General features: G+C 37.0%; 1 protein-coding gene across 7 annotated transcripts in view; it reads left to right on the top strand.

The window, feature by feature from the left end:
* Positions 1 to 22,832, top strand: part of ST7 (suppression of tumorigenicity 7) — a 281,307-nt gene that overhangs the window by 88,085 nt on the left and 170,390 nt on the right. The window lies entirely within an intron of this gene.

Below are 22,832 nucleotides of genomic sequence, written 5' to 3'. Positions count from 1 at the left end.
GAATTGTTTCTTTACCTGTCTAACACATGCTAAAATGAACACAAATCATGGCAAATGTGTGTGTGTGTGTGTGGTATTTCTGGCACATATATGCATATATATGAAATTCCTGCTAATTTGAGACATACAGATCTATATTTATTCTGATATTGAGAATAATGTCATCCCTCAGCTACTTCATTTCATGAAAGTAGTGCCTCTGGTTAAAAGACCTGTGAAGTACAGAAGAACTCTTGATATCAGATCAAATTCTTATGTACCAAATAGTTATTAGTTATATTTTAATTTATTTCTGACCTTGGGCCTTAGGCTTCCACCAGTTTACAGATTTGTTACTTAAATATTAACATTTAGTTTCAAAATTTCACATCCATTTGATGAGTATAACAAGTTGAGGCTTATGTGGTGGCATCCTTTGGTGTGAAGGTCTGGGGGTAGCCAAGCAGCCTGCATAGGAGAGGAAGGGTCCACTAGAGACAGACTGTGGGTGGGGCTAGACACTGGCTGCTCAAGGAAGAAGAGCCTGTGCATAACAGAGGTCAAAATGGGTCTGAAAGCTATGGAATCATTTGAAGCAGGAAATGCAGACAAGGCAAGCAGAATATCAGGTAATTCATGACTGCAACACCATGTATAAGGGAAAGGTTTCTAATTGAAGTGGTGAACTAATTTTCCTCTGCCTCTTTCACAATTCCAGCTGAGTGGAAAACCTTGTCTCTTTCCAGGTGTTTTGTAGCTAGAACAGGTGGTGGGCCTTCAAGTATGTTTTGAACTAAGTAAAGGCTGAGACATAGAAACAGAATCCCAGAGATCTTGTTATATACAACAACAGTCTCAAGAAATAGGCATGAAGCTTCTTCACTCTGAGAGAAACAGAAAACAAGTGTTAGAAAGCCAAAGCATTCCTTCTATGTGTATGCAGTATTTTAATTTATAAATCCAGTCCCTGACCTTTCAAAGTTAATTTATGCATATACTACCATTTCAGTCAAAATCATTCTGGGATTTTGGGGAGAACTGGAAAGAATGATCTAATGGAAAAATAAACAAGGGAGCTTTCCAAGGAACTTTCCAAATAGAAGAGCAATGAGTAATAATGATGAAAAAGTATAAACACAGGTCTATGGAACAATACTTAAGTCTAGAAATAGATTCAGCAATATGTAAACAATATAATAAGTTTTCTCCAAAAAAAGATTACAGTGTTTTCGGGGAGCTGAGTAGCAGTTTTTAAACAAGTATTTGCAGGGCGTCCCTGGTGGTGCAGTGGTTAAGGATCCGCTTGCCAGTGCAGGGGACACAGGTTCGATCCCTTGTCTGGGAAGATCCCACATGCCGCGGAGCGACTAAGCGCATGTGACACAACTACTGAAGCCCGTGCGCCTGGAGCCCGAGCTCCGCAACAAGAGAAGCCACCGCAATGAGAAGCCCGCGCACGGCAACGAAGAGTAGCCCCCGCTCGCCGCAGCTAGAGAAAGCCCGCATGCAGAAACGAAGATCCAATGCAGCCAAAAAAAAGTATTTACATCAACATCTTTTACTATATACTAATATAAAATTGAAAGAAATTAGTGAACTTAATGAATTAATGAAGTTAATGAAAAAATCATGTTCTAGAAAGACTAAAAAAAATAGAATATATAATAGAAATGTGAAAGGATATTTTTGGGGGTTTAAAGAAATAGAAAAACAAAGAAAAAGATAGATTTGAAAAATATTTAAGAAGTATGTTCAGTAACAGTTTTTAGAAGAACAGTAGCAGAATGGGAAAATAGATCTGTACCAATATGACTGCTAACGAATATAAAGTACAGTCATCCCTTGGTATCTATAGGGCATTGGTTCTCGGACCCCTGCAGGTACCTAAATCTGTGGATGCTCAAGTACCATATATAAAATGGCATAGTATTTGCATTTAACCTGCGCAATCTTCCCATATACTTGAAATAATCTGTAGATTACTTATAATACCTAATACAATGTTACAAATACAACGTAAATACTATGTAAATAGTTGCCAGCACTCAGCAAATTCAAGTTTTGCTTTTTGGAACTTTCTGGAGTCTTTCTATTAAATATGTTTAATTGTGGCTGGTTGAATCCACAGATGGGGAACCTGAGATATGGAGGGCTGTTTGTATAAAGTGCTTGTTTGTTTTTATCCCTCAAACATTGAGACTTTAACAGATGCATGGACAAAACAGATAATTCACACAAAGAGAAATACAGTTAGTAAAGTGAACATGAAAAAATGTTTATCATAATTCACTATCAAAGGTCTTGCTCAAATTTATAGCACATAGGTATCATTTTATAATTATATTGAGGTAATCCCCCCCTGCCATCACAAAAGTGAACGTCTCATATGGGCAAGTTTGCAGCAAAATTTGTACATTTTTATTTTAAAAAGAAACCAGGAACTTACTCATTGCTGGCGAAGACATTGGCACAGTTCCTCTTGCGGGGGAAAGAAAAGGTAAACCACAGGAAAAGTAGAAAAATTGCTAAAACCCTTTGGGCTAGTAATCCTGTCCCTAGGAATCCATTCCAAGGTAATATGTGTTCACACCATGATCAAACCCTATTGTTTCCCACAGTAGCAAATGATTGGAGGTAACCTCAATGTTCATCAAAAGGGAATTGGTATATTAGTGATGCTATATCATCATGACATTATCTCATCAAGTCATTACAATGAAAAGTATGAAGACTAAAAACTTGGGAAGTACATTTAAGGTATAGTGTTGTGGAAAAGAACCTATAATATGATTTCAACAATAATAAGTGTGTGTGAAAGCTAATAGGCAATAATGAAAGTAATTCTAATAAAATGATAGCTTACAGAATATTTTAAAATAATTAAGGTAATGTTGAATGTAATATTGCCTTTCCTATAAATAAATAGGAGAAGAAATCTAATTCCTCTCTTGTGAAGCCAGTTATAAGCATCATGGAATTGAAACTCCCGGACATGGAGTTTCAGGTCTCTGAGATGAGTGGGTGGTAGAAAATGAGACAGATCAAACATTTGACTTTTTTCTTACAGTCCCAATGATGCCATTCAGCTCTAAAGACTTCTTTACTAACAGGAGAAGCATGGAGGGCAGGTTTCACAAGATTCAAGGCCAATTAGGCCAGCCTCTTCACTGGCCAGCTTGCTGAAATTTATTTGAATTTTACTTTCTACAACTTTTATGTGTAAGTGGTGGTTGTGGTGGGGGGAGAGTAGTAGAAATAACTTATGATGCTTTTTACAAGTAATTTGGTGCAAATAATTTATGATGTAAAATAATTAGATATCCAAAGAACAACCTACTGTAAATGATCTGAATCCCAGATTTAGTGTTAAGAAAAAACTAGATGTAAATGCTCTACTTCCCAGAAAACATTAGTCAGAGAGTTTGAATTTTACTTCTGTACATCAGAGAGGAAGAATATAAGTTGAAGTAGTACTGTAAATGGCAGGTCTGGATCCGTAGGTGTAGCAAAGATGGAGGATTACATATGAGTGGGTACTGGAGAGTGACACTGACATTAAAAGGAAATGTGTAGGGCTTCCCTGGTGGCGCAGTGGTTGAGAGTCCGCCTGCCAATGCAGGGGACACGGGTTCGTGCCCCGGTCTGGGAAGATCCCACATGCCGCGGAGCGGCTGGGCCCGTGAGCCATGGCCACTGAGCCTGCGCGTCCGGAGCCTGTGTTCCGCAAGGGGAGAGGCCACAACAGTGAGAGGCCCGCGTACCACAAAAAAAAAAAAAAAGGAAATGTATAGCCATTGCTGTGACCCAAAAAGAAAATAAGCAATAGTTACATTAGTTGTCACTTGGAAAATTAACATGTAGGACAAAGCTTAAGAATCCAAGCCCATTTTCAGATTATATTTGTAGTTTGTCCTCTATTCTAAAGAATACCTTGTTTCTCACTGATGTGATGGAGTATTAGTCATCTTGGGCTACCATAACAAAATGCCATAGACTGAGTGGTTTAAACAACAGAAATTTATTTCTCAGAGTCTGGAGGCTGAGAATTGCAAGATCAGAGCGCTAATCACTCACATCTCTGGTGAGAGCACTCTCTTGCTATCTTGCAGACAACCACTTTCTTGCTGCACCCTTGCATGGTGCGTGCACGCACACACAGAGAGAAAGCTGTCTGATGTCTCTTCTTTTTAGGACACTGATCTCATCATTAACACTCCACTCTCATGACTTCATCTAAACCTAATTACCTCCCTAAGGCCCCACCTCCAAACACTATCACATTGAGGGTTAGGGCTTCAACATATAAATTTTAGGGGGACACAGTTGAGTCTATAGCAAATGGTAAGTAATCTTTCCAACAGGGACCCCATTTTATACTTTTTTAACCTCTAAGCAGAGAGCTCATTGCACATGTGCTGCCATGGAGATCAGAATCAGTATTGGTTAAGGAAAGTTGATAGCTTGTTAATCTTTTGCTGATTGTGATATGAAATTCAATCACACTTTCATAGTAATCTATGGAATTTATTTCAAAGAGTTAGCCTCCTGTTAGAGTGCTAAGCAACAATAGCAGTTCAGTTCACGTGTTTATTTTCTTTTCCTTTTCTAGCATGTTTTAAATATGCTAAATTTTCTAGGATACAATAAATCTGTGAGATCTCCTCAAAAGATGTAATTCCACTAGTTTATCATAGGTAAATGAAATCAAATTTACATACTTTGTAGGAAAAAAGTGAGTGCTTATGTACTCTATACATCAAACATTGGATAGACTTCAGGACGAGAGATGAAGGGAGAAATGGTACATCCTGAGCTGGGCCAGCACACCTTGTGACCAACCTAGTGTGCCTATTCTGTGCCAAAATAATGGGTTAGTTCTGTCACTTCAGTTAGAATTATTGGTGCCTTAATCTACCACTTAAATGATCAGATAGAGTGGAGCAAAAATGCTGAATTTTTAGTTTTTTCATCTTTCAAGAGGAAGAAAGTTAAGAAATCTCTTGTTTTTGACTTTTGCTGAGACTCTCTCATTAATCTATATCTAATGATATTTTAAAACACTGACTTTTTTAGCATACTGTGATAGAGACATTGTCCTATTGTCCTGTACATGGAAAAATATCTCGATCAGGATTAAAAATAACTGGAAATAGAATCTTAAGTGTTTGCTTTTTTTGTTTTTGTTTTTTATTTCACTCAGTTCTCTTTTGAGGCTCTAGGCAGAATTAAACTAGAAAGAAAATCTGAGTGGTAAGGTTCTTTTTATAATATGACTGTTGATTTTACGTAAATGATAAAATACAGTTCTAGTTCTTTTTTTTTTTTTTTGCCTTAAGCCAGGAGAAAGGTGAAAGGTTTTCAAAATGATAAAGCTTTTGTTTCCATTCATTGTGTTTCCTTCAGTTGAGAGGTAGTAGAGAAAGATTTTTGTTTCCATTTGTATAAAATAATTCCATCTACTGCTTTCTTGGTTTCTTCTCTTTTTCTATAGAAGCATAGTTTATTTGCTTCTTGGAAGGAAGCTGGATTTTAAAAAACAAACACACACAAACTCAGAAAATACCTGTGGTACTGTTATCCTCCAGGGTCCCCTTCACCCAGCGGACATAACTTTATACCAACATGTGCCATTTATAGCAATTTCCACAGGCATTATTTGTATTAATCTGTATCAGTGTCTGTGTAGAGGATTTGAAGTACAATAATTTTCAGAACATTAAATCTCTATTCAGAGAAATCATTAGATTTCCTCCTATTTATTCAATAATTAATATTGAATAAATTAGCTATGACAACATAATATGGCATTTATTTAAAGGTGCTTTTTGTTTTGCTACCTTTGGCTTTTTAATATGGTATTTTATTAAATCATAAATCAAAAATCTGTTTTTTTCTTTTTAAGATAAAAATTTATGGGACAATATACATGAGAAAGGTTTTTCTTGTTTGTTTGTTTCTCTTTTTCATTATCTGATTCAACATACTGATAAACACATAACCCTTTGCTTTTCCTTTAGTTAATGCTTTCTTGGAAGAATTGTAGGAAGAAATGTGATATAATTATAAGTCAGCAAAAACATTAATGACCTATCAAGGTAATTAAAAAACTACTTCCCTTATTTGCTTCTATCAGGGGCTTCCAGAAAAGTCTCAGAAGAATTTGCCTTTTTTATAACCGTTTAATTAACTTGAGATAAATCCCTTACTACAAATATACTTCAGAAAAAGTGGGGACTCTAATGTGTACAGGGGTGTCTTCACCAGCAGCAAGACCAAAGTGCTGTGTTTTTCGGGTAGAATTTGGGTATAATTTATTAATTTCAGCAGAAGTTTAAACATGTAAACAGGGTAATTTTGTCATGAACTTTGCTACATTTCTCTTAAAATCAATCCTTATATTGGTTACTTCAAAAACCAGTTTTATAGCAGAATGTTCACTGCTTTGCTCTAGGTTCATGCATTCCCTGGCCTGAGCTTCTTTAGGGAAAAGTTTTCTTTACATAATATTTGCTCCCCAGAGATGTGTCTTTGGGAAAAGACTTTTATCTGCAACAAGTGTATGGGTTTCCCAGCAAGTAAACGCCATGGAACAAGTAGATGGATCCCTGCTGTTTTCTCTACAGGCCCAAGTATATTGAAGAAACTTAGCACATACTCACTGAAACAAAACAAAACAAAACCCAGACCAAACCAAACAAAAAACAACTTTACCTTAAAGAGAAACAAACAACTAATCACAATCTGTACTTTGCTTTTGTTTTGGGTGTATCTCTTAAGTTGACTACCACTTAGAGGGCATATTGCCTGATGCTCTGCAGGTACTTTCACATATAAGTCAGTTAAGTCTTAGAGTAACCCGGTGAGGTAGAGCTGTTATTCTAATTATACTGATAAGGAACTGAGGCTCAAGGAGGAAGTCTTTGCCAAGATTGCATAGCTGGTTGGCAGTAGAACTAGGAATTTGAGGGCTTCTGGATTCAGGTCTGGTATGGCACACTTTCTTCTACATCATGTTCACTCTTCCTTTGGTGTTCTATCCAGTGCAAGCTGCATATGTAGAACAGAGTGGAAGGGATTCTGCTGCAAATCCTTGTTTTCATTTCTATGTGTCTCAGCCTGGACAAGGTCATTAAGATCTCTACAACAGTCACTGTTATCTCTCCCCTGGAGCACAGCAGCAGCCTTCTGATTGCATGCTCTTCCCTTCATAGCAGCCAGGGATCTTTTGGAAATGTAATTTGGATCATGTCATACTTCTCCCTTAATAGCCTTCAGTGATTTTTCCATTGTACTTAAAATAAAAACCAAAATACTTATTTTGGTCTACAAGACCCAGCACAGCCTGGCCCCTGCTTATCTCTCCCTCACTTAGTGTCTGCTGAGCACATATAGCTCCTGGAATGCCTCAAGCTCTTCCTTGCCTCAAGACCTTTGTACTTGTATTTTCCTTTGTCTGTAGTTCTTTAAGTCTTTCTACCTTTAGCTGATCCTTCAAGTTTTAGCCCAAATGTCATTTCCTGAAGAGATACCTTCTCCAACTTCCCAACCTTCGCCCTCTTGTTTTATTTGTATTCCTTCTCTCTCTGGTGTTTATAATTTGTTTTTATAGTCACTTAATGATAACTGACATTTAGGGAGCCCTCCCAATGTGCCAGCCACTGAGTACTGCCTTTCATCCTGTTTATAGATGAGGAAGTAAGATACTTTCCCAGATTACAGCAAATTGTGAGCCAGGGTTTAAACCCAGCCTTCCTCCACAAGACTGTAAGCTCTGGGAGGGCAGGAACCATGTCTCTGTATTATTATCTTCCCAGTGCCTGGAATATAGTAGGCCCTTAACAAATACCTATTGAACCAATAAACCTGTGAAAATGACTTGTTTTTTATAATGCTTTACTGAAGTATAATTCATATACAGTAAAATCTACCCTTTTAAAGTATACAATTCAGTGGTTTTTAGTATACCTAGGGTTGTGTAACCATCATCGCTATCTGATTTTAGAATGTTTGCATCACCCCAGAAAAATACTGTGTATCCATTAGCTGTCACTTCTCATTTCCCTCTCCCCTCATCCCCTGGAAACCACTAATCTACTTTATGTCTCTATGGATTTTCTTATTCTGGAAATTTCATATAAATGGAATCATACAACATATGGTCTTTTGTGACTGGCTTCTTTCATAGTGTGCAATGTTTTCAAGGTCCCTCCACGTGGTGGCATGTTTCAGTGCTCCATTCCTTTCTATTGCTGAATATTATTCTTTTGTATGGATATACCACATTTTATTGATATTTATCCATTCATCATTTGATGGGGATTTGGGTTGTTTCTAGTTTCTGGCTGTATGAATAACACTGCTGTGGACATTTACATACAAGTTTTTGCAGGGACATATCTTTTCAGTTCTCATGGGTATATGCCTAGGAGTAGAACTGCTGAGTTTTGTGGTAACTCTATGTTTAACATTTTGAAGAATTGCCAAACTGTTTTCCAGAGAGGCACAATGACTAAGACCTCTCAAAGAAAATCAGAGCTGGACAACAGTTAAAGCAGTAAAAACAGGGACTATTGCAGTAGGGAGAAAGAGACCTCAGTATAGAACTGGGCTCAATTCTGATCACAACAGGGAAGATTGGGGGTTTATAGTCAAGGAACAGGCTGGGGGTAGGTGGCTAGAAAATTACTAAGAGGGTAGGACAATTCTTTGCTAAACTGATCTAAAGAGATTCTTGCTGAAGACTGGCCAGAGTGATCAGCTATCATTTGGGGGATGGTGGAGGGTGAGGAATTTGGTTAGATATTTAGGGTGGTCAGATATCAAGGGTGGAGATTCTGGCTAAACCTACTTAATAGGATCCTTGCTAAAGTTGGTGATGCAAAGACAGACATACCAGTCCAAAAGTCGAGGCCTAGTTGGGAGGAAGATTCAGAGGAGCCTGATTAAAGGTTGGTCAAAGGGAGACTCTTTGTCAGACCCGTAACAGATGATTCAGGTTTTACCCTTCCAGTTGCTTTTCTTCAACTGTATTAGCAAGGAGACTTCTAATAAATTCTCTTAAATTCCCTTAAATTCTACACGGTGACATTTCATTTAGCATCCAACAGATATTTATTGACATGGAGTTAGCTGAGCTGGGATTCAGTGTAGTATTTTCTTAAAGCTGGTAAAGGTGCTTTATTTTCTATTTCGTTCTTACAAATTAGTATTTTTGTTTTGTTTTTAGAAACATTTGGCAGGTCTGATAGCTTAGGCCTCTTTGGAAATCTCATTTATGCTGTAAAGAGGAAAGGCAACATCATATATTATGGTGGGTTTCACAGTTTTATAAGACATCGGCCCCATTTAAGTAACTTACTATTCCTACCATAAATACACATTTTAAGTGTGAATATCTTTTTTTCTTCTTTCTCCTTTTTATTAATTCTTTCCTTTTATAAATAGCATTTTCTTTCTCTGCCTCAGGGTGGGTGGTGGCTCCAATCTAGTACTAAATTGTTTTTATTAGTACTGTTATTTTATCCCACTTACTGGAACATTGTTAGAGTAGGTGGTTTATAAATTAACCAGCCACTGCCAAGAATGATTTTACTTTCTCACAAACTGTTTCATCCTGTGTTTTTTCTACTTTACCACCACCCATCTGTAGTATGTCATGTAGCTTCAATTAATGCAAATTCAAATTTATTTTGAGAATTTAGCAATGCTCCTGAAAATAATTGGCTGTCTTGGGGAGCTGAGAATCCAGAATTGTTACTCACTCAATTGGAAAAATGAAGGCTTCCTCTGAGTGACTAAAGCAGAGCTTCCTAACCTTCACCCAGGTTAACTGCAGCCTCTTCTGTGCAGTCAGTAACTAACGTGCGCCAGCTCCCATTGTAATGATTACAATTGCTTGGGTTACATTAATATTCATGGCACATGCCTCTCACCTTACTTGGCGCTCATTCTCTGTGTCTTTGACTAATGTACCAGTTTGCATTTCATTTTGGCGTGGGGAACCATGATTTTAGAGGATGTGAAGCAGAGAGCAGCTGGGGGAAGAATGAATACCCAGCACCCAGTGCCAGGATTAACATACTGATGCAGATATTCTGAGAAGGGATCTTTTGAGACAGGTTAAAAGGAAACGCCAAGTGGAACTGAAGCCGACCTTGCCCTGGCACGTGATGCTAGTCAAGGAGGAGCTTGGCTTCGTTCTGTTTTATTTCCCTCTTGGGTTGCCAGCTGCTTCAAGCCAGCTGCTTAGGCACAGCTAAAATAAAGGCAAGAAAATTATCACTATGTATTTTATATTTGAAAACCTGCCAGTAATTTCTAAAGCTTAGAAAGTTGGCAGTAGCATATGGATGAAAGCTAAAAACTTAGAAGTCTAAAAGGAAAATAGCTTATCCTTCCCGTCTCTGCAGAATTATTTTTAAAAGGTTGTACCTTCTCTCTTTGGATAATTTTCAGAAGAAAGGCAAAAAACATTTTTCATTTTCACTCTTATAGCGTGATTTGATATAATTGAATTTTAATAAGTACATTGTGAAAATGAATGGGCATACAGTATAACTATTTTAAGTTTTATGGATTTAGAATCTGCAGAGAGAGGGAGTAGCTGCTGGAATTTAAATGCCATCCCACAATAGTCCTTCTGACTAAGAGCTTGATATGTAATTCAACCCTTCTCTTCTGCTGCCAGCTCCCCCATTTCATCCTAAACTTGATGTCTAGCAACAGACAATATCACTCCTTTTTGTGCTCTTTTGATTATTATTATTGGAAGACCCTCCTAACTTGTCCCTTCTCTGGAGCCTTAGGATGCTTGTTGAGAGACACAGGTACTAAAGAGCATCAGAATTGGGATGAACTGTCCATGTGCCTGTGGAAGTACAGTTTGGTTCATGGGTTACCAGGGTGTTCCTCCTGAGCTGTATCCCAGGCCTTGCTATAGGTTTTAGGCTTTTCGCCTCCACACTAGATTCAAATGGGAAAGGATAGGCAGCTGGGGCCACAGGCCAATGAGTAGCTCACTGCTGAAACAGGATTCCCTTGAAGTCCTTTTAAAATAGGTCAGTTTTATATCCTGCCTTGCAATAGATCCCTGATGATTTTAATATCAAAATATTAATTTATCATTTAATCATCAAGTACAATCGATGCTCCAGGAAGATATGGCATGTTTAAATTGGGACTTCCTGATGTCATGTGTACCCCAGTTTGGAATACTGTGGATTTAGTGTGACTTTTGGGAGAATTCTTTTACCTAATAGTCCTTTATTTGGAATGGATCTGGTGGATACTAGGTATTTTCAGAGCAGACGTTGGTAGAATTTGGATGATCATTAGCTTATTTCAGCAGTCTACTCTTTCTGTGGTGAAAAGAGGTCAGACTGAAAGTCCAGCAGCCTATGTTCTAGGCCTGGCTCACTATTAACTTGTGATGTTGTATAAATTCCTTAACATCTTCAGGCCCATTTTCTCATCTATAAAAAGAGGGGGTGAGCTAAAAGAGATAAAGTAGCATTTTCTAAAGTATGTTTTGTGAATTATTACTTGCTAAAAATATTCTAAGAGTGGTTGCCAGGGACTGGGAGGAGAGGGAAATGGGGAGCTGTGGTTTAATGGCTGTAGAGTTTCAGTTTTGCAAGATGGCAATTCTGGAGATTGGTTGCACAACAATGTGTATATACTTAACACTGTTGAACGTACATTTAAAAACAATTAAGACGATAAATTTTTGTTATGTGTATTTTACCACAATTGAAAAGAAGAGATATTCTTAGGGCTCCACTCTTAAGTAAACATAAATTGTGTGTTACACTCCCCTTCTGGAGAGTCAGTGTATTCAGCGTATGGTAGCTTCTGAGACATCCTGCACTAAACAAAATCTACTTAACTTTAACCCAATGTTTCTCAGATTGCCCCTCCCCCAATTAAACTAGCATCTCTTAATATCCTATGGAACTTACATTTGGAGAATCCCCATGTGGGAAGAGGTAATTTGAGGTCTTTTCCAGCTCGAACATGTTACCATTCTTCAAAGACACCATATGATAATATGGGCTATGCCAAAATAAACCCTAGACGACAAAGATTAATTCAGGGCTTCCCAACCTTTTCCATATCATGGCAGGCATAGAAAGTAATAATGTTTGAATGGTACATGTGGGTAAACAGACAAGGTGGCTCTGGGCTAGGAGCTCAGTAATCCAATTAGCACACCAGTTGAGTACAGATCTGGTAGTAAGATCTTTAAAAAGCTATCACTGAGAAAGCTGCATGAAATGTCATGCTCTTCAGATGTCATGTTCAGCCTGTGAAAGAGGCATTAGAGGCAGAACATACTATACTATGTGTTCCATTTTCTTTTTGTTGGCAACGGTTTTCCACTTTAGGTAAATCAGAAACTCTCCTGACCGTCTGTATGGCTGTGGTTATCACTGGTCATTAGACCTCACTGGAAATCTCCAGTGGTTGTGTGAGTGAGGAGTGGAGTTTCCAGCAGGATAATACTCTTCCACAGTTTGTTCAATATACTTAAGTGATTAATTCAACAGCCTCTTACTTTTAAAGTGAGAGCATATGTACTAATGTCATTAACAGAGTAGTTCTCATTTAATGGGAGACATTTTTTTTCAACCTCACACTTCCTAGAGGAATAATTGTTTGGGGCAGTGATATGGATTGGATGTGGGGGAGAAAAGCATATTCATATTAATGCATTCTTAAAAGAAATATGGTATAGATCAGTGAGTGAAAGCAGCACTTTTCCCACTTAAGGCCACTGAAGTTGTCCTCGGCCCTTACGCTTCACCCTATTCCCCTCAGTTATGTCTTCTAAATGGCTTGCTTAAAGATTCTAGACTGAAGGAAAAAACAAGAGAATAGATTATATTTGAAGGTGACCTACATCACTTTTCAGTTAGTGTTTCTATTCAGCTTACCTAGAAACGAAGGTTAGTCATGATCTACTTAGCAATAGGCATTTTGATTTTGGAAATGCCAAGTCCTCCCTTATTGCCCTTTTTCCCATAAAACAACTCTTACTATTGCCTTTATTCACTCTTTATTGTTTTCTCTAAGAATCCTGTTGGAGAAAGTTCAAGTTTTAAAACTAAATATAAAATTGCATCCTTGCTTAGCAGCAGGGATCCACTGAGAAATCCCATTGACAACCTCTGCTGGGCTTTTGAGGCGGAAATTTAATGACCACCTATTGATTGAGCTTGATTTGTCACTTCTTGGCATCTGGCCAGGCAGAGCTAATTCCTTCTAGCTGAGCAAGGTAGGTGGGCAGGAGCCAGAACTAGGGAAAAGATGCAGCCACTGCAGCTGGTCCAGCTTCAGGTGTGGACGAAGGAAGTGAAGTGTGTCAGATCAAGACCAGAGACCAAAGAGGTGCTCAGGCAGTAAGGGCACATGGTAGGCCATTGCGAAAGGGAATTTGAGACGAAGCAAAGGGGAGCATGGTGACTCAAAATTTCAGGCTTACAGTTCTCAGAAGTCCAAGCAGACTATGCTGGAACCCACTAGGGAGCATTGAGGCTAAGCTTCGGTCTTTGAAGAACAGGACTGAAATGGGGTGGGATTTTAAGCAGGTTACTGGAATGAGACCCAGAAAAAAAAGCAAAAGAAACTCAGTAAAAAAAACTCAGAGAAATCAGCAGCCTATTTAACCACATCCCTGGGCCTCCACACAATCTAGTGCTGTTGCAGCATTTAATTTAATTTTACTTATTTATTTTTAATTGAAGTATAGTTGATTAACTATATTGTGTTAATTTCAGGTGTACAACAAAGTGATTCAGTTATACATATATGTGTATATAGATTCTTTTCCATTATAGGTTATTACAAGTTATTGAATATAGTTCCCTGTGCTATACACTAATCTTTGTGGCTTATCTATTTTATATATAGTAGTGTGTATCTCCTAATTTATCCCTCCCCCCTCTTCCCCTTTGGTAACCATAAGTTTGTTTTCTATGCCTCTATGTCTGTGAGTCTGTTTCTGTTTTGCAAATAAATTCATTTGTATTATTTTTTAGATGCCACATATAAGTGATATGATGTAATATTTGTGTTTCTCTGACTTCATTTAGTATGATATTCTCTAGGTCCATCCATGTTGCTGCAAATGGCGATATTTCTTTTTTATGGCTGAGTAATGTTTCATTGTGTGTGTGTGTGTGTGTGTGTGTGTGTATCTCACATTTTCTTTATCCATTCATCTGTCGATGGACACTTAGGTTACTTCCATGTCTTGGGTATCGTAAATAGTGCTGCTGTGAACATTGGGGTGCATGTGTCTTTTCAAGTTAGAGTTTTCATCTTTTCTGGATCTATGCCCAGGAGTGTGATTACTGGGTCATATGGTAGTTCTATTTTTAGTTCTTTTGAGGACCCTCCATACTGTTCTCCACAGTGGCTGCACCAATTTACATTCCCACCAACAGTGTAAGAGGGTTCCCTTTTCTCCACACCACCTCCAGCATTTATTGTCTGTAGATTTTTTGATGATGGCCGTTCTGACTGGTATGAGGTGATATCTCATTGTGGTTTTAATTTGCATTTGCCTGATGATTAACGAGGTTGAGCATCTTGTGTCTACTGGCCATCTGCGTTTTCTCTTTGGAAAAATGTCTATTCAGTTCTTCTGCCCATTTTTCCCAATTAGATGTATTAATTAGTCCAGCCATCTTGGGACACAAATTAATTGTACTTATTGGGTTATAATATAAGCACTGTGAATCCAAGTTCTCTTGCTGCTTTCATTCTTTCTAATGGAGTTATTATGCAATTATCAGCTTATTACCATGCAGTAACTTAACATTATTTAAACAACACTGCTTAAAGCCTAGGGTGAAGCATAGAAATTCATACCCAGCTGGAGAAAGCTGAATGCCCGCTACATGGTAGCAAGATAGATGCTATGCATCAGGGACTTTCCTACTTTTATAAAGGCTGAAAAAGAATAGAACAAAAAAAAGTGGTTGTATGGATGCCTTTATGGGTGATAAAGTTTAAATTAGCATATGCAGGACATTCTAAGACAATTAATGTCTACTCTTTTAGTTAATTGGTTGGGGTGAATTCTCTCTTATTGTTTCATTTGCCTTATAATTAGCTTTAGTTCAGCAATTAAGTCATGTCACCAGCCCACTGTGACACTGAAGGATGGTGACAGTGCTTGGGTGGGTGGCACTGCTTGGTGCAGACTGTGCATGTTAAATGAGTTGCTGGCTTCCTAAATGGCTCTCCTTCTCTGGCTTAGGAATAGTCTTTCATGTTCTTGAATAAATCTGTGTGCTATCCATATGCAATTATAAATGTACTGAAATAAATAATTTCATACAAGATTTTGTGACTGTAGCATTATAATCATTAAAAATTGCTCAGTGTTCATCTTTATAAAACTGGAATTCAGATACATGTAAACATATATAACTTTTCCTATGTAGTTCTCCTTGAAAACTTCTTAATAAAAGTAGGAGCATTTTGTTGTTGTTGCTATTAATCTGTCAACTTATCCTTAAATATCTTATTTTAAACTAAAATAGATATGTTCTTTAAAAAAGTCCCTTGAATAAGAAAATATCTTATTTGTTGAAATTAAAGACTAGCATATATTGGTTGTGTTAAAAACTATATATACTTTTATTGATTACCAGAATAATACATGCATATGTAAAAAAGTTAAGACTATAGATAGTGTAAAAAGTATAAAATGAAGGTTTCACATAATCTCACTCTCCAAAGATAACTTTTGAACTGTATAGTTTTTAGTTTTATGTCATGCTTTGAAAATCTCTTTTTCCCCTGATTAAAAGAAACAACACATATAATAGAAAATTTCAAGCCTATAGTGAAGGAAAAAAATTTCACACATAATTCTACCACTCAGAGTTGAGCAGTACTGGAAAGCTGCTTTGTATCCTTCAACTTTTCTTTTCTTTTTTTTTTTAATACATCTTTATTGGAGTATAATTGCTTTACAACGGTGTGTTAGTTTCTGCTGTATAACAAAGTGAATCGGCTATACATATACATATATCCCCATATCTCTTCCCTCTTGAGCCTCCCTTCCACCCTCCCTATCCCATCCCTCTAGGTCATCGCAAAGCGCTGAGCTGATCTCCCTGTGCTATGCGGCTGCTTCCCACTAGCTATCTGTTTTACATTTGGTAGTGTATATATGTCGATGCTACTCTCACTTCGCCCCAGCTTCCCCCTCCGCGGCCCCCCCTCACCCCCATGTCCTCAAGTCCATTCTCTACATCTACGTTTTTATTCCTGCCCTGCCACTAGGTTCATCAGTACCATTTTTTTCTTTTTAGATTCCATATACAGGCATTAGCATACGGTATTTGTTTTTCTCTTTCAACTTTTCTTTGTGTGCCCAGAAACTATACTTATGCCTATGTACCTACACAGATAGTAAATGTATAATCTATGAACTTTTTACAAAAGGCATCAAACTATAAAAAGTTATATAATATGCTTTTTAAACTAAAATGTGGTGATCATTTTTTCCTAAGTAACTTTATAGCATGATTTTTAGTGGCCGCATACTATTCTATCATAATGATATATAATATTTAACCATTTCTTTTGTTGGATATTTAGTGTTTTTTTATTTTGCTTTTATAAATAATATATTTATAAATATATTTTCCTGAATATCCTTGAAGATGAATATATGCAGAAATCCATGATTATTTCCTTAGGGTAAATTCATAGGTGTATAATGATTTAAAAAACAATAAAAATGTGCTCAATTCACATGTATGAACTTCAGGATTGACAAGTGGATGAGCAAGATCTCTTCATATTTTTAGAATGATTTTAGCAAGTAAATCTGCAAATTCCAAATTTTAGGCTTTTAATTTATATAGATAATCTTCTAGGTTCAAACATCCTGGGTTTAGGTATTCAAATGCTGTGTTTGAATGTATAACCACCCCATTTGCTCAAGGGAAGCCTATTGTATGTGTTTTAGTATTTATACTCTTGTTTTTGTCACTGAGTTTCACATTTATTCAATGTTTGGAATTGTGCATATCACATCAAATCCAAATCCAAAGTGAAAAACAAACAAATGTTTTATGGCTCAGTAACAAGTATAACAAGATTTCCTGGAGAGAAAGGATATGTGATTTTCCAGGGTGCTCTAAACTTCTTTTCTTGTATTAGCAGCTTTTACTCTAGGAGCAGAAAATAAATTATGTATGTTAGTTGTTTTGTTTGTTTCTTTGTTTCAAAATAAAAATATTTATCATAACTTGAAAAATGTAAAAGGGTACTTCCTCAAGTGTTGACTAAATCAATAACTATATGATTAGAATAAAACTACAATTTTGTGCATGTAGTGACTGTAATAGCTACTGTGTAGAGAGCTCACATTAGGCGCCCAACTCAGCCGTAGGAGCTTCTTGCCACTGTTATTAATCTTCACTAAGGCCAGGATAATAATGTGTGCATGACAGGCTTGAGTGCTTTGGTTTAAAATGCTCCTCAAATTATTCATCTTTTTGATGTTTTGGATCCAGGAAATGTTTGGGCATCTCTCCACCGTTTGTTAAGACTTTTTCAGTGAATTAAAATTTCTTTTAGACCATGGCATTTTCATAGAAACTGTTTCAAGTGTGATTGGGTGTAACCTGTAGCAGAAGTTTTAATCATTTTATCCATCTTCTTACTTCTTACTGCCATAGTTTATTGATAAAGACTTTTACACTTTACATGAAAATTCAGTACTTTATGCTCTCAAGTAGTTTTTGTTTAGCTTAATTTTACTGTTTTAGAATTTGTGGTTTGCCAGAGGGATGTGAGGAATTTAGATGTAATAGGAGTGATGATACAATAATGTGACTATAAAGTAATGAGTTTCATTCCTAGGTGGCTATATTTGTCCAAGGGATTGGTGTTGTCTAAAATGGTAACTATAAAGAGATAATTTAAATTATTTTTGAAATATTTTCAGACTTGATATATCAGGGTTCTACTAGTAAAACAGAACCAGTGGGGGTTTTTATGTATATATACATATCCATGCAGGGGTCAGGGTGGGGAGAGAGAGAGAGAAGGGGAGAAGTAAGGAGTTGGTTTACAGGATTGCAGGCTGGCTAGGCAAGTCTGAAATCCCTAGGGCAGGCTGGAACTCTTAGGCACAAGTTGAAGCTGCTATCCACAGGCAGAATTTCTTCTCTGTCAGGGAGACCTCAGTTCTGTCAACTGATTGAATCAGGTCCATCTAGATTATCTAGGATAATCTTCTTAAAGTTAACTGTGTACTTTAATCACATCTACAAAATACCTTTATAGCAATACTTAGGTTGGTGTTTGATTAAATAACTGGAGACTGTAGCCTAGACAAGTTGACACACACAAAATGATATTTGATATCTGAATCAGTGCATAGGTTATATAAAAGAACCAGCTTCATTAATATATAATCATAGTTTATCTGTGATAAAAACCAGATATACCCGATTTGACTACCTAATTCGGGTACTAGTTTGAGCCATACAAAATTTTGTATGTTACCAAAGATAAAATCTACCTTCAAAGTACTAATATTTACCAGAGTTGAGATTGTTGAAAAGAAAGTACATCAGGCTACAATTACAATTTAAAAAAATGTTTTTGAGGAATGGCAACATCATTGGAACACTGATGGCTCCCCAACAGGATTTGAAGGGGCAAATGATCATTTAGATCTATGCTTCTCAAGCTGGGTTCGTGACTCCACTTAATTTTCTTCTGCCATTAAGGGATACGTCAGTAGAAAATACCAGAGAAACACTTTTTATTTAATGTAGGCCAGGGGTCAGCAAACCGTTCTGCACAGGGACAAATAGTGCGTATTTTCAGCTTTGCAGGTCATAGAATCTCTGTCACAACTGTTCAGCTCCGCTGTTGTAGCATGAAAGCAGCCAGAGGCCATAAGTAAGCTAATGAGCACAGATGGAAAAAATGATCTGACCAGAGACTTTGGATGAGAGCTGCAGTGGGGTCCCTCCAGTGGAAGATGCCCTTAGAACAGTGGTTAGGAACTCAGCCTTCAGAGCCAGTTGCGCCTGAATTTATGTCTTGGGTATGTCACCTTCTAGCTGTGTGACTTTGGATAAGCGACTTGAGTAATTTAATCTTCACGATTCTTACCTGTAAAAATGGGCAGAATAATAACACCCCATGAAGTTGTGAAAATCAACAAAGAAGGAATGTAAAGCATTTAACCCATTGCTGGGAGTCTTATGAAGATCTCATAACTATTTTCTGCTATTATTATTATTAGTCAGATGTCAAGTTTCAGCGCCAAAGCAAAATTTCAGCCATTTAAAAATTATGATTATAAAAGTCTTTATAATTTTCCAGAACTAGGACATGCTCTATTTTTTTTTAATTTGGTGGGAATAAAGATAAATTTTATGTTTTTACTTTGATCAAAAGTATTAGGAGTAAATTAATTTTAGATTGTCATTTTTTTCTGTTTCCTGGTTTTAGAACATACATACCTGTTCTCTATCATTTGGATGTGTCCATTTTTGTAATGTTTAAGTCGGTAATGGTGGTTATTCCTAAGAAAGAGGAAATAAGAGACAAGTACATAGCAATTCTGTACAAGAAAAAGAAGAAAAGGGGAAAAATGGCAAAAGGAAAAACAAAGGTGTCCATCAAGTCACTAGTGCTCCGTGGCAAGAAGAGAAAGAGCTTCTGTTTTATACTAAACTGAGTTAGACAGTTTAGAGTATTTTCAACCCAGTACTCTGCAAGTGGGATTTTTTTCCCCTGAGTATTTCCTTTCAGCAGCTAGATCCCTTGCCTCCCTGTTTTGAGAAATTATTTGATTTTCTCTGCAGCTGTTTGTCTCATGTTATCCTCCCATCATTTCTAAATCTGGTTTTGTCTGTGATGAAGTCTGAGAAGTAGTTCATTTTAATGGTTTCTATGTTTTGTGTATATTTGTTTTTCATTCTTCAGCAGTCAGTTAAGACAATAGTCATGCCTTCTCATGTGATTACATGCCTCTCCTCAAGCCTCCCTTCTGTTAGTGAGCAGTATTTATGGTTTGTGTATGTGAAAGTCTGCTATATCTGTTTGCTATGCACTTGCCTAGAGCACTGAGAAGTTCAGTGTAGTCACTGGAGTGGTTTCTTTTTGTTTTGTTTTTCCACATGTCATCAAATACTGCAGGAGTGCCCTTTCTACATTCTCCATCAAAGACAACTGGAAGATAGAAAGGAGCCCTCCAGTCAGTTTTACTTTCTAATAAGCTGTATGTAGTTGTTTTCCCCCCAGTAACGTTTTTATCCCAAGTCCTCAAATTTTTTAAAAGAAATGTTCTGTTAAAATTCTAGAAATAAAATACAACTCATAAACAATATTAAAAAAAAACCTAGGGAAAAATTTTATCAACTATCACAATAAAAGTTTAACATACTCAACTAAAGAAGGAGCTCCTGTAAATCTGTGACCTTCCAATAGAAAAATAAGCAAACAACATGAATCAATAGTTCCCCAAAGAATAAAAACTAGAGAAAATAAACATGAAAAAAATTTAGCTTAGCTAGTAATCAAAAAAATAACTCCCTCCCTCCCTTCCTTCCTTCCTTCCTTCCTCTCTTTCTCTCTCCCTTTCTTTTGCTCTTTATCTTTTTTCTTCCTCTCTGTCTCCCCTCCCTCGATTCCTCCCTATTAATTTGGGAACACATAATACTTAATTTGTTGAGGTGGGTACTCTCAAACACTGCTGGAGTGGAAAGTGGCACAACCATTTTGGAAAGCAATTTGACAGTATGAACCGAGACTTTAAAATGCCTGTCACCTTTAGGTCATTAATATTACTTCTAGGAATCCATTCTAAGGAAGTCATTAGAGATGCCTCTCAGAGCACTGTACACAAGGATAGTCGCTTTAATTTGTAATAGCATTGGAAACATCAAAAACTTTAGAAACAACCTAAATTTACAATGACAAAAGTGGTTACATAAATTATAAAAAAAAACTTCAGGAAGAAATATTATTATACAGCCATTAAAATCATGTTTTCAAAGAATGTTTAATGAGATTGGAAAATATTCACACTGTATATTTATTTAATAGATTTTTATTGGAGTATGGTTGCTTTACAATGTTGTGTTAGCCTCCACTGCGCAACAAAATGAATCAGCCAGATCAAAAAAGATCTTGCTGTGATTTATGTCAAAGAGTGTTCTTCATTCGTTTTCCTCTAAGAGTTTCACAGTGTCCAGTCTTACATTTAGGTCTTTAATCCATTTTGAGTTTTTTTTTTTTTTTTTTTTTTGCGGTACGCGGGCCTCTCACTGTTGTGGCCTCTCCAGTTGCGGAGCACATGGCTCACGGGCCCAGTCGCTCTGCGGCATGTGGGATCTTCCCGGACTGGGGCACGAGCCCGTGTCCCCTGCATCAGCAGGCGGACTCTCAACCACTGCGCCACAAGGGAAGCCCCATTTTGAGTTTATTTTTGTGTATGGTGTTACAGAGTGTTCTAATTTCAATCTTTTCCATGTAGCTGTCCAGTTTTCCCAGCACCACTTATTGAAGAGACTGTCTTTTCTCCATTGTATATGCTTGCCTCCTTTGTCATAGATTAGTTGACCGTAGGTGCGTGGGTTTATCTATGGCTTTCTATCCTGTTCCATTGATAAATATTTCTACTTTTAGGCCAGTACCATATTGTCTTGATTACTGTAGCTTTGTAGTATAGTCTGAAGTGAGGGAGTCTGATTCCTCCAGCTCTTTTTATTTCCCTCAAGACTGCTTTGGTTATTCGGGGTCTTTTGTGTCTCCATACAAAGTGTGCAATTTTTTGTTTTAGTTCTGTAAAAAATGCAATTCGTAATTTGATAGGGATTGCATTGAATATGTAGATTGCTTGGGGTAGTATAGTCATTCTCACAATATTGATTCTTCCAATCCAAGAACATGGTATATCTCTCCATGGGTTTGTATCATCTTTAATTTCTTTCATCAGTGTCTTATAGTTTTCTGCATACAGGTCTTTTGTCTCCCTAGGTAGGTTTATTCCTAGGTATTTTATTCTTTTTGTTGCAATGGTAAATGGGAGTGTCTCCTTAATTTCTCTTTCAGATTTTTCTTCATTAGTGTATAAGAATGCAAGAGATTTCTGTGCATTAATTTTGTATCCTGCTGCTTTACAAAATTCATTGATTAGCTCTCGTAGTTTTCTGGTGGCATCTTTAGGATTCTGTATATATAGTATCATGTCATCTGCAAACAGTGACAGTTTTACTTCTTCTTTTCCAATTTGGATTCCTTTTATTTCTTTTTCTTCTCTGATTGCCATGGCTAGGACTTCCAAAACTATGTTGAATAATAGTGGTGAGAGTGGACGTCCTTGTCTCGTTCCTGATCTTAGAGGAAATGCTTTCAGTTTTTCACCATTGAGAATGATGTTTGCTGTGGGTTTGTCATATATGGCCTTTAATATGTTGAGGTAGGTTCCCTCTATGCCCACTTTCTGGAGAGTTTTTATCATAAATAGGTGCTGAATTTTGTCAAAAGCTTTTTCTGCATCTACTGAGATGATCATACGGTTTTTATTCTTCAATTTGTTAATATGGTGTATCACATTGATTGATTTGTGTATACTGAAGAATGCTTGCATCCCTGGGATAAATCCCACTTGATCATGGTGTATGATCCTTTTAATGTGTTGTTGGATCCTGTTTGCTAGTATTTTGTTGAGGATTTCTGCATCTATATTCATCAGTGATATTGGTCTGTAATTTCCTTTTATGTAGTATCTTTGTCTGGTTTTGGTATCAGGGTGATGGTGGCCTCATAGAATGAGTTTGGGAGTGTTCCTTCCTCTGCAATTT

The sequence above is a fragment of the Delphinapterus leucas genome, chromosome 9 (assembly GCF_059928025.1).
Source record: "Delphinapterus leucas isolate spDelLeu-1000000601 "Yukka" chromosome 9, BTC_Dleu_Yukka2, whole genome shotgun sequence".
Classification (NCBI taxonomy): domain Eukaryota; kingdom Metazoa; phylum Chordata; class Mammalia; order Artiodactyla; family Monodontidae; genus Delphinapterus; species Delphinapterus leucas.
Note: the sequence above shows the minus strand (reverse complement) of the source record. Positions and strands in the feature narration are given on the sequence as shown.